This window comes from Myotis daubentonii, chromosome 3, assembly GCF_963259705.1.
Source record: "Myotis daubentonii chromosome 3, mMyoDau2.1, whole genome shotgun sequence".
Classification (NCBI taxonomy): Eukaryota; Metazoa; Chordata; class Mammalia; order Chiroptera; family Vespertilionidae; genus Myotis; species Myotis daubentonii.
Window position 1 is genome coordinate 118713046 of NC_081842.1, and position 12313 is coordinate 118725358.

The 12313-nt window shown below is 40.3% G+C and overlaps 1 protein-coding gene and 1 pseudogene across 6 annotated transcripts in view; one reads left to right on the forward strand and one right to left on the reverse strand.

The window, feature by feature from the left end:
• Positions 1-12313, forward strand: part of CCDC138 (coiled-coil domain containing 138) — a 201566-nt gene that overhangs the window by 20100 nt on the left and 169153 nt on the right. The gene's annotated exons all lie outside the window — the stretch shown is intronic.
• On the reverse strand, positions 3557-3681 carry LOC132231986 (U4 spliceosomal RNA; annotated as a pseudogene).

Below are 12313 nucleotides of genomic sequence, written 5' to 3' on the forward strand. Positions count from 1 at the left end.
TGTCTATTTTTGATCATCAGTTTATTTGGTTCATTAGATTCCACATATGAGTGAGATCATGTGATACTTATCTTTCTGAGACTGGCTTATTTCGCTTAGCATAATACTCTCCAGGTCCATCCATGCTGTTGCAAATGGTAAGAGTTCTTTCTTTTTATTGCCACATAGTATTCCAATGTGTAAATGTATGATAGTTTTTTATCCACTCATCTGCTGATGGGCACTTAGGGTGTTACCGAGTATTAGCTATTGTAGATTGGACTTCTATGAGCGTAGGGGTGCATATATTCTTTCTGATGAGTGTTTCAGGTTTCTTAGGATATGTATTCCTAGAAGTGGGGTGACTGGGTCAAATGGGAGTTCCATTTTTAATTTTTTGAGGAAATTGCATACTGTTTTCTACAATGGCTGCACCAGTCTGCATTCCTATCAGCAGTGTACTGGGGTTCCCTTTTCTCCACAACCTCGCCAACACTTGTCCTTTATTGATTTGTTGATAGCCATTCTTCCAGGTGTGAGGTAGTATCTCATTTTGATTTGCATCTTGTGGATGATTAATGACTTTGAGCTTTTTTTCATATGTTTCTTGGCTTTCTGTATGTCCCCTTTGGAGAAGTGTCTATTTAGGTTCTTTGCCCATTTTTTAAATTTTTTATTGATTTTTTACAGAGAGGAAGGGAGAGGAATAGAGAGTTAGAAACATCGATGAGAAAGAAACATCGATCAGCTGCCTCCTGCGCACCTCCTATTGGTGATGTGCCGCAACCAAGGTACATGCCCCTGACCAGAATCAAACCTAGGACCTTTCAGCCTGTGACCAGAATCGAATCTAGGACCTTTTAGTCCGCAGGCTGACGTTCTATCCACTGAGCCAAACCGGCTAGGGCCGTTTTTATATTGGATTGTTTGTCTTTCTTTTGTTAAGTTGTATGAGTTCCCTATATATTTTGAAGATTAACACCTTATCAGGTGTATCATTGGCAAATATGTTCTCCCATGTAGTGGGCTCTCTTGTTATTTTGATGATGGTTTCTTTGGCCATGCAGAAGCTTTTTATTTTGATGTAGTCCCATTTGTTTATTTTCTACTTAGTTTCCTTTGCCCTAGGAGCTTTATTGGTAAACATACTGCTATAAGACATGTCTGAGATTTTGGTGCCTATGGTTTCTTCTAGGACTTTTATGGTTTCACGACTTACATTTTGAGTTTATTCTTGTATGTGGTGTAAGTTGATGATCTAGTTTCATTTTTTTACATGTTCCTGTCCAATTTTCCCAGCATCACTTATTATAAAAAGACTGTCTCTGCTCCAATGTATTCTCTTGCCTCCTTTGTCAAATATTAATTGAGCATCGTGGCTTGGGTCGATTTCTGGGTTCTCTGTTCTGTTCCATTGATCTATATGCCTGTTCCTGTGCCAGTACCAGGCTATTTTGAGCACAGTGGTTTTGTAACATAACTTGAAATCTGATCTTTTGATTCATCCAACTTTATTCTTCTTTCTCAAGATTGTTTAAGTTATTCGGGTTCTTCTTTGGTTCCATATACATTTTTGGAGTGTTTGTTCTAGGTCTGTGAAATATGCCATTGGTATGTTAATGGGGATTGCATTAAATCTATAGATTGCTTTGGGTAGTATGGACATTTTAATGATGTTGATTCTACCAATCCATGAACATGGTATATTCTTCCACTTGTTTATGTCTTCTTCCTCTACCTCATTTTTCAATATCCTGTAGTTTTCAGAGTACAGGTCTTTTACCTCCTAGGTTAAGTTTATTACTAAGTATGTTAATTTTTTTTGTTGCAATGGTAAATGGGATTTTTTTTAGGTTTCGCTTTCTGAGAGTTCTCTATTGGTGTATAAAAATGCTATGGATTTTGGGGTGTTAATTTTGTATTCTACTATGTTCCCAAATTCATTTATTAAATCTAGTATTTTTTTTGAAAGAGTCTTTAGGGTTTTCTATGTACAGTCTCATGTCATCTGTAAATAATGAGACATTATTTCTCCTTTCCAATTTGGATTACTTTTATTTCTTCTTGTATCATTGTTATGGCCAGGACTTCCAGAACTATTTTGACTGAGAGTGGTGAAAGAGGGCATCCTGTCTTGTTCCTGTTCTTAGGGGAAATGTTTTAATATTTGCCCATTGAGTATGATGTTGTCTGTAGGTTTGTCATATATGGCCTTTTGATGTTGAGATACTCTCCCTTTATTCCCATTTGCTGACAGTTTTTATCAAAAATGGTTGTTCAATTTTGTCAAGAGCTTTTTCTGCATCTGTTGATATGATCATGTAGTATTTGTCTTTCAGTTTGTTTATGTGAGGTATCACGTTTATTGATTTGCGAATATTGTACCAACCTTGCATCCCCGGAATAAATCCCATTTGGTTATGATGTATGATATGTTTACTGTATTTGCTAAAATTATTTTGGGGATTTTAATGCCTATGTTCATCAGAGATATTAGCCTGTAGTTCTCTTTCTTTGCCGTGTTTTTATCTAGTTTTGGAATTAGGATGATGCTGGCCTCATAGAGTTTGAAAGTGTTCTTTTCTCTTGAATTTTTTGGAATAGTTTGAGAGGTAGAGGTGTTAGTTCTTCTTGAATATTTGGTAAAACTCTCCTGTGAATCCATCCAGACCAGGGTTTCTGTTTGCTGGGTAATTTTTTTTTTCATTACTACTTCAATTTTATCAGCAGTTATTGGCCTATTTAGGTTTTCTGATTCTTCCTGATTGAGTTTTAGAAGGTTGTATTTTTATAAGAATATGTCCATTTCGTCCAGGGTGTCCCGTTTGTTGGAGTAGAGCTGTTCATAGTATTTTTATTTTATTTTTTTTTATAATCCTTTGTATTTTTGTGGGGTCAGTTGTTACTTCACCTCTTTTGTTTCTGATTTTATTTATTTGGGTCCTCACTCCTTGTATTGTTGTGAGCCTGGCTAGAGGGTTCATCAATCTTGTTTATACTTTTGAAGAACCAGTTCTTGGTTTTATTCGTCTTTTCAATTATTTTTTTGGTTTCTATGTCATTTATTTCTGCTCTGATCTTTAGTATTCCCTTCCTTCTACTTTTTCTGGGCTTTTCTTGTTCTCTTTCTAATTCTTTAAGCTGTAGTGTTAGAAAACTCATTACCAGTTTTTATTTTCTTTTTTTTTTTCTGGTCCATGCTCTATCTATCTATCTATCTATCTATCTATCTATCTATCTATCTATTAAAATATAAGTTCTTTATTGTTTAATGTATTCCATAAGTCTGCTTTTCCCCCCATTGACCTTTCCCTGGCCGCCCCCAACCCTTAGCACATGCCCTTACCCCCCCCCCCCCGCACCCCTGTCTTCTGTGTCCATTGGTTATACTCATATGCATGCATACAAGTCCTTTGGTTGATCTCTAACCCCCTCACCCCCCACCTTCCCTCATAGGTTGGACAGTCTATTCGATGCTTCTATGACTCTGGTTCTGTTTTTGTTCATCAGTTTATGTTGTTAATTATATTCTACAAATGAGTGATACTTATCTTTCTCTGACTGGCTTATTTCACATAGCATAATGCTCTTCAGTTCCATCCATGCTGTTGCAAATGGTAAGAATTCCTTCTTTTTTTCAATTAGCAATAATCGCACCTCGGATAACCTTCATTGGCTACGATACTGCCACTGTGCAAAAGCTTCCTTCTTTTTTTTTACAGCAGCATAGTATTCCATTTTGTAGATGTACCAGTTTTCTAATCCACTCATCTGCTGATGGGCACTTAGGCTGTTTCCAAATCTTAGCTATTGTAAATTGTGCTGCTATGAAAATAGGGATGCATATATCCTTTCTGATAGGTGTTTCTGTTTTCTTGGGATATATTCCTAGAAGTGGCATTACTGGTTCAAATGGAAGTTCCATTTTTAATTTTTTGAGGACATGCCATACTGTTTTCCACAGTGTCTGCACCTGTCTGCATTCCCACCAGCAATGAAAGTGGGTTCCTTTTTCTCCACATCCTCTCCAGCACTTGTCATTTGTTGATTTGTTGATGATAGCCATTCTGACAGGTGTGAGATGGTACCTCCTTGGTGTTTCGATTTGTATTTCTCAGATGATTAGTGACTCTGAGCATGTTTTCATATGTCTCTTGGCCTTTATGTCCTCTTTCTAAAGGTGTCTATTTAGGTCCTTTGCCCATTTTTGATTGGGTTGTTTATCTTCCTTTTGTTAAGTTGTAGGGGTTCCCTATAAATTTTAGAGATTAAACCATTATTGGTGATAACATTGGCAAATATGTTCTCCCATGCAGTGGGCTTTCTTGTTATTTTGTTGGTGGTTTCTTTTTGCTGTGCAGAAGCTTTTTATTTTGATGTCCCATTTGTTTATGTTCTTCCATTGCCCTAGGAGCTATATCGGTAAAGATATTGTAATGACAAATGTCTCCTATTTTGCTGCCTATGGCTTCTTCTAAGATTTTTATGGTTTCCCGTTTTATGTTTAAGTCCTTTATCCATTTTGAGCTTATTTTTGTGTATGGTGTAAGTTGGTGTTCTGGTTTCATTTTTTGCACATATCCGTCCAGGCCTCTAGTTGTTGTATAAAAAAGCTTTAGATTTCTGGGTGTTAATTTTGTATCCTACTGCATTGCTGAATTCATTTATTAAGTCCAGTAGTTTTATGATGGAGCCTTTAGGCTTTTATTATGTTGAGGTATGATCCCTCTATTCCCACTTTGCTGAGAGTGTTTATCAGGAAAGGGTGTTGGATTTTATCAAATGCTTTTTCTGCATAAATTTATATGATTATGTGATTTTTGTCTTTCAATTTTTTTTATGTGATGTTTATATGGGTCATGTTTTCTTATCCATTCAGCCACTTGCTGTCTTTTGATTGGAGCATTTAGTCCATTTACGTTTAAAGTTATTGATAGGAACTTGTTTATAGCCATTTTTATTTTTTTTTGGTGTTCCTTCTCCCTTTTTTAATTTTTTTCTTCTTTTTACAACAGTTGCTTTAGCATTTCTTGCATTGCTGGTTTGGTAGTGATAAACTCCCTTAGCTCTTCTTTGTGAAGTTTCTGATTTCCCCTTCAATTTTGAATTACAGCCTTGCTAGATAGAGTTATCTTGGATTCACTCCCTTCCTTTACATCACTTTGTATACTTCCTTCCATTCCTTTCTGGCCTGATGTGTTTCTGTTGAGAATTCATTTGATAGTCTAATGGGAGATCCCTTTTAGGTAACTTTCTGTCTCTCTCTTGCAGCCTTTAAGATTCTCTCTTTGTCCTTAACATTAGCCATTGTAATTACGATATGTCTTAGTATGGGTCTTTTAGGGTTCATCTTGTTTGGGATTCTCTGTGCTTGTGAAGTTATTTTCTTTCCCAAATTAGGGAAGTTTTTTGACATTATTTCTTCAAATAGGTTTTCTAACCCTTGCCCTTCTTCTTCTCTTTCTAGCACCCCTATTAAATTTATGTTGCTTCATTTCATGTTGTCCCAAAACTCTCTCAGGCTCTCCTCCTGTCTTCTGATTTTTTTTCTCCAATTGCAGTTCAGATTGCTGCTGGGTCCTGGCCAGGTTGCAGACAGTGGTTGCTGGCTTTCCACGTGTTTGCGGGTGGCGTATGCTGGCTCCCCGCACATGCGCATGGTTATGGGCAGTGGCTACTGGCTCCCCATGAGGTCACAGACAGCGGCTGCTGGCTCCCCAGGTGGTTGCACTTGGTGGCCGCTGGCTCCCCACACATGTGCGTGGTCGCAGGCAGTGTCTGCTGGCTCCCTGTGAGGTTGTGGGTAGAAGCTGTTGGTTCCCCTCATGCTCACAGTCACGACCAGCAGCTGTTGGCTCCCCTCATGGTCACGGGTGACGTCTACTGGCTCCCTGCACGTACATGCGGTCTCGGCAGTGGCTGCTGACTCCCCGCAAGGTCGCGGACAGTGGCTGGTGACTCCCCTCACGCATGTGGTTGCAAGAGGCAGCTGCTCACTCCACTCATGATCGTGGGTGTCGTCTGCTGGCTCCCCACACATGTGTGTGTTCTTGGGTAGTGGGTACTGGCTCCCTGCAAGGTCCTGGACAACGGCTGTAGGCTCCCCATGTGTGCGTGGGCAGTGGCTGCAGGCTCCCTGCGAGGTAGCAGACAGCAGCTGCTGGCTCCCTGAGGGTGTGTGGTCACAGGTGGTGGCTGCTGGCTTCCCTTGCACGCCTTTCTTGTTCTTTAGAGGTAAGGCTGTAGTGCTATGAACTTTTCCTTTCATTGTGTCCCATAAATTTTAGATTGTTGTGTGTTCATTTTTATTTCTTTCCAAGATTTTTTAAATTTCTTACTTAATGTCTTTGGAACCCATTCCTTGTTTAATAGCAGCATGATGTTTAGACTCCATGTATTTGATTGTTTTTGAGCATTTTTATTGTAACTGATTTTTAATTTCATGCCATTGTGATCTGAAAAGATGCTTGATATGATTTCAATATTCTTGAATTTCTAGAGACTTAGCTTATTTCCTAACAGGTGGTATATCTTTAAAAATGTACCATGTGCACTTGAGAAGAATGTATATTCCGTGGCTTTGGGGTGGAATGTTTTGAAGATGTCAGTTAGTTCCATCTGTTCTAGAGTTATTTAGCATTGCTGTTTCTTTGTTGATTTTCTTGTCTAGAAGATTTATCTAGTGCTGTCAGTGGGGTATTAAAGTCTCCTACTATGATCGTATTGCTGTCAATGTCTCTGTTGGTGTCCTCCTGAAGGTTTTTTTTTTTATATATATTTCAATGCTCCTGTATTGAGTGCATATATGTTTACCAGAGTTATAGCCTCTTGTATTTTTCCCTTCAGTATTATGAAATGGCCTTCCTTATCTCTTGTTATGGCCTTCAGTTTGAATCCTATTTTGTCACATATAAGTATTGCTTCCCCAGCTTTCTTTTCATTTCCATTTGCCTAAAATTTTGTTCCCATCCCTTTACTTTCAGTCTGTATGAGTCCTTTTTTCTAAGGTGGGTCTCTTATAGACAGCATATGTATGGGTTATATTTTCTTATCCATTCTGTTACTCTGTTTCTTTTGATTGGAGCATTTAATCCATTTACATTTAAGGTTATTATTTTAGGTACTTGTTTGTTGCCATTTTTATTCTTTATATCTGTGCTCCTGCCCTTTCTATTTCTTCTTTTTACAACAGTCCTTTTATCATTTCTTGCATTGCTGGCTTGGTGGTAATAAACTTCCTTAGCCTTTTTTTGTCTGTGAAGCTTTCGATTTTCCCTTCAATTATGAATGATACTCTGACTAGACAGAGGATTCTTGAATTCAGTCCCTTGCCTTGCATCATTTTGTATTCTTCCTTGCATTCCCTTCTGGCCTGATATGCTTTTGTTGAGAAATATGTTAATTGTCTAATGGAGTTCCCTTGTAGGTAACTTTCTGTCTCTGTCTGGTGCTGGGGTCAAACCCCAGCAGGTCCAGGGATCCCCAAAGGTGTGGACAGAGTCGGCGAAGAAGGAATGACATGGAGACAGCATTCAGTTGATCAGCAGCCTAGCCAGGATCTCCAGCCAAGTTCTGGTCTGGATCTCCAACGAAGTTCTGGTTAGGATCTCCAGCCAGGTTCTGTGTCCATGTTGTCTTGCTAGGTTCTCCAGCCAGGTTCTCCAGGTTCTCCAGCCAGGTTCTGTAGCCATGTTCCCTCGCTAGGTTCTCCAGCCAGGTTCTGTCCAGGTTCTCCAGCCAGGTTCAGTCACCAGGTTCTAGTCAGGTTCTCTTGCCAATTTCTGTAGTCAGGTTCAGTCCAGGATCTTTTGCCATGTTCTCTCGCTAGGTTCTGGTCTAGGTTCTGTGCCTCTTGTTTCTGTCTTCTAAGTTCTCTCTCTTGCTGTCTTGTTACATATGTATTTATACCAGTTGATTCAATCCTATCAATCTCTATTACAAAGGTTAGGGCGTTTCTTATCTCCATTCCAGGGAGTAAAGATTCTGTAGCTTAAGCATGATTGTTCATAGTTAAAGTGATTAATTACCCGCCTGGCACTTAGTTGAGGGGTTTTATTCCCTCCCTAACTTCAGGGGAAAATCCCTACCTGGGGAAACAACCTTTCTCAGAGAGGAGACCTTGGTTAAAACACATAGTGCCAAGAAGGTGAGCAAACATTTTAAGAACAGTATGCCATATATGCCAGGTCCTTTGAAACAGCAAGGATGGACCGGCTCCCGGCAGTCTCGCAGCCTTTAAGATTCTTTGTCCTTGACATTTGACAATTTACTAGTAAATACGATGTGTCTTGGTGTCGGTCTTTTGTGTTCATCTTGTTTGGGACTCTCTGTTTTTCTTGGACTTGTCTGACTTTTTTCTTCCAAAGTCAGGGAAGTTTTCTTTTCTTTTTTAATACATTTGTGGTTTTTTAAAAAATATATTTTTATTGATTTCAGAGAGGAGGGAAGAAGGAGAGAGAGATAGAAACATCCATGATGAGAGAAGAATCATGAATCAGCTGCCTCCCACAAGTGCCCCACTGGGGATCGATCCCACAACCTGGGCATGTGCCCTTGATCGGAATTGAACCTGGGACCTTTCAGTTCGCAGGCTGAAACTCTATCCGCCGAGCCAAACGGCTAAGGCAAGTCATGGAAGTTTTCTGACATTATTTCTTCAAACAGGTTTTGTATTCCTCACTCAGCTTCCTCTCCTTCTGGCACCTCTATTATGTGGATGTTGTTTTGTTTCTTGTTTTCCTAGAACTTGCGTAGACTCTTTACCTTTAAAAATTTCTAAAGTTGCTGCTTTAATGGGTAGTTATTTTCTACCTTGTCTTCTAATTCACTGATTGGGTTCTCAGCTTCTTCTAGTTTACTGTTGAAACATTCCATTGTGTTCATTATTGCCGCTATGTCATTCTTCATTTCCTCTTGATTCTTATACATGTTTGTGAATATCACATCCAGACATTTGAACATCCTCATAACCATTACCCTGAATTCTTTCTCTGAGAAATTGCTTGACTCCATTTCATTTAGTTCCTTTTCTGGTGATTCTTCCATTACTTTCATTTGGGACTTGTATCTTTGTCTCCCCATTTTTGCTGTTCTTTGTAATTGTTCCTATGTATTAGATCTATCTGCTATGCCACCCATATTTTGAATTGGTCTTATTCAGTAGATGTATTGTGCGACCCAGTGGTGCATTCTTTCAGGTCTCCTGGGCTGGGTGTTCTAGGGAAGTCCCCTACTTGAGATATTTGTGTGCTCCTGATGTAGTTGGGCCTTTTTTTAAAAAATATACTTTTATTGATATCAGAAAGGAAGGGAGAGGGAGAGAGAGAGATGGAAACATTAATGATGAGAGAGAATCATTTTCAGCTGCTTCTTGCAGGTCCCCTATGGGGATCAAGCCTGCAACTTGGGTATATGTCCTTGACTGGAATTGAACCTAGGATCCTTCAGTCTGCAGGGTGATGCTCTTATCAACTGAGCCAAAACGGCTATGGCTGTAGTTGGGTCTTGAATGTTATTATTCCATTCGTGAATGGAGTCTCCTCTCAGGGTGTCTGGTTATGTGGCTTCCTGCCTGCCACAAAGTCCCAACTGTTGTGGAGGTGCTGACCGAACAACACAAAATACAAGCCAAGACATGGCACAGAAGGAACAGGACACTAATGTACACGGACACCTATAACCACTTTAAATGTGACCACTAGTGAAAAGGGAATTAGGAAAGAGGAAAGAGAGCAAGAATGATAATGTGAAAAATAGAAAGAAAGAAGTAATATGTGGAGAAAACATAAAACAAACAAATAAACCAAAACGCACAAAAAACACCTAGAAAAGGGTGGAGGGTAGAATCTGTAGATGCAGGGCTTAAAAAAGAACATAGAGTTAAGGAATTAGAGGAATAGGGGAAGGACCATGGTTTTGGATAGAGGAGGGAGAAGAGAAAGGAGACCAGAAGAAAAGAAAAATATTAATTAAAAAAATTTCTTTTTTTTGAAAAGGGGAATAGAGGAGAGAGCAGATAGGCCTAAATTTAAGAACTGAAAGGAGTTTAAAAACTAGGAGTGGAAAAGAGAAGAGAGGGAAAAAAAAAAGAGTAGAAAAAGAAAAGAGAACGGGTAATGGAGTAGGAGCAGGGAAGAGGAAATTAGATAAATGAATAAACCAAGAGATACTAGAATAATATGTCACTAAGCTGATAAAGAAAATAAATTTTTAAAAAGGGGGGGAAAAGAAAAGAGAGAAAAAAACCTAAAACGGGAAAAGGAGTCAAGAAATGGGAGCAAAAAAAGAAGAATGGAAGAAAAATAAACAAACAAACAAACAAATAAATAAATAAATAAAATTAGAAAAATAAAAATCTCATATAATAAAAGCCTAATATGCTGAGTGTCCGGTTGTGCAGTTGGCCGTTCAACCAATCAAAGCGTAATATGCTAATGATATGCTGAGGCCACTCAACCGCTTGCTATGACGTGCACTGACCACCCAGGGCAGACAATCGACTGGTTGTCCAGTTGCTATGACGTGCACTGACCAACCGGGGGCAGATAATTGACTGGTCAACCAGTTGCTATGACATGCACTGACCACCAGGGGGCTGATGCTCTAATCAGTAGGTTAGCTTGCTGCTGGGGTCCGGCTGATTGGGACTGAGCATTATGGGCCGGACACACTCTGGAGCTCTCCTGCAGTCCCTCCCTGGCTGGCCACCTCCTGTGCCCCTCCCCAACCCCGATTGTGCACTGGTGGGGTCCCTTGGCCTGGCCTGCGCCCTGTAACAATCCATGACCCCTTGGGGGATGTCAGAGAGGTGGTTTCATCCCTATACCGTAGGCCAGGCCGAGGGACTACACTGGTGCACGAATTCGTGCACTGGACTTCTAGTATCAAAAAAGAAAGAAGTGTCATTTGCTTTAGCTGAGTTTTAATTCCCCATGGGAGCTGGTTTAGGGCCCCACTCTTCAGTTCTGTCTGCCAATTCTGGGCTTCCTGTTAGTTACTTAGGTGATAACCATTGTCAGGCACTTTCTTTTGGCTTTTAGCACCCTGCTTTAAGCTCCAAGCAATCCACAGTTTCTCTGCTTGTGTCTGTCTTCACAGGCTTTTTCTGCAAGCAGGTGGGGCCAATCTGCCCTCTTTGCTTGTCTGCCAGCTGTCAATCTTAATTACTTAAGCATCTATTTCTGACAGCGCTTTAGTTGCGGTTGGTGCTGTTTCATTTTTAGGGAATAAGGTGGGTGTTTCCTGACCCACAAGTAGTGCTTCGTGAGTGGCCCAAAATATTACTCTGCACTTGGTTGGACAGAGGTCCTTGTATGGAGACAGACATGGGATTGGCTGGCAACCTGGAGTTTTTATCAGTCTGGTTCCCAGAATATCTGGGTCAACAGGGCCCTTTTCCAATCCAGTCACTGAGGGCTCCTTGAGACTATTCAGACTTGTAAGCTTGGCCTCTGTCTTTGTTTCCTCTGCAAAGCTCAGAATGCAGGGTGTGGCAGGCTTCATCGCCTGCCCTGAGGCTACAGGGAGGGGCTGGCTCCTCTGGGGAGAAATGGCCCCTTAGGTTTGGAAGCCTAATGCAGGACTCCTGGCCATTCTCCCTGCCCTGCTTCCCTCCCCAGCCTCTCTTCAGGCACCTCAAATCAGTTCCTCCCTTCTGTGCCAAAGCCTCCTCTTAGTGATTGCAATTAAAAAGTTCTAAAAAAAAAAAAAAGTTCTGTGTTTTGGGTTTAAAGAGTAAAAACAAATACACAATGGAATATTTTACTGCTGTAAAAAAGAAAGAACTCTTACCATTTGCAATAGCATGGATGGACCTGGAGCGCATTATGCTAAGCGAAATTAGCCAGTTGGAAAAATATATTCCCCTAGCCGGTATGGCTCAGTGGATAGAGCGTTGGCCTGTGGACTGAAGGGTCCCGGGTTCTATTCCGGTCAAGGGCATGTACCTTGCTTGCGGGCACATCCCCAGTAGTGGCTGTGCAGGAGGCAGCTGATCAATGTTTTTCTCTCATCGATATTTCTAACTCTCTATCCCTCTCCCTTCCTCTCTGTAAAAATCAATAAAATATATTTAAAAATATATATACAAGTATCACATGATATCACTCTTTTGTGGAATATAATGAACAGCATAAACTGATGCTCAAAAATAGATCCACAGACATAGAAGTGTCAAACCTCAGAGGTAAGGCAGGGGTGGATGGGCAAGAGTTGCGTGGTGCTGGTAAGAGATCAACCAAAGAACTTGTATGCATATAAGCATAACCAATAGACACAGATAATAGGGAGGTGAAGGCCTGGACTGGAGCATAGGAGAGGGTTTGGAGAGGACAAT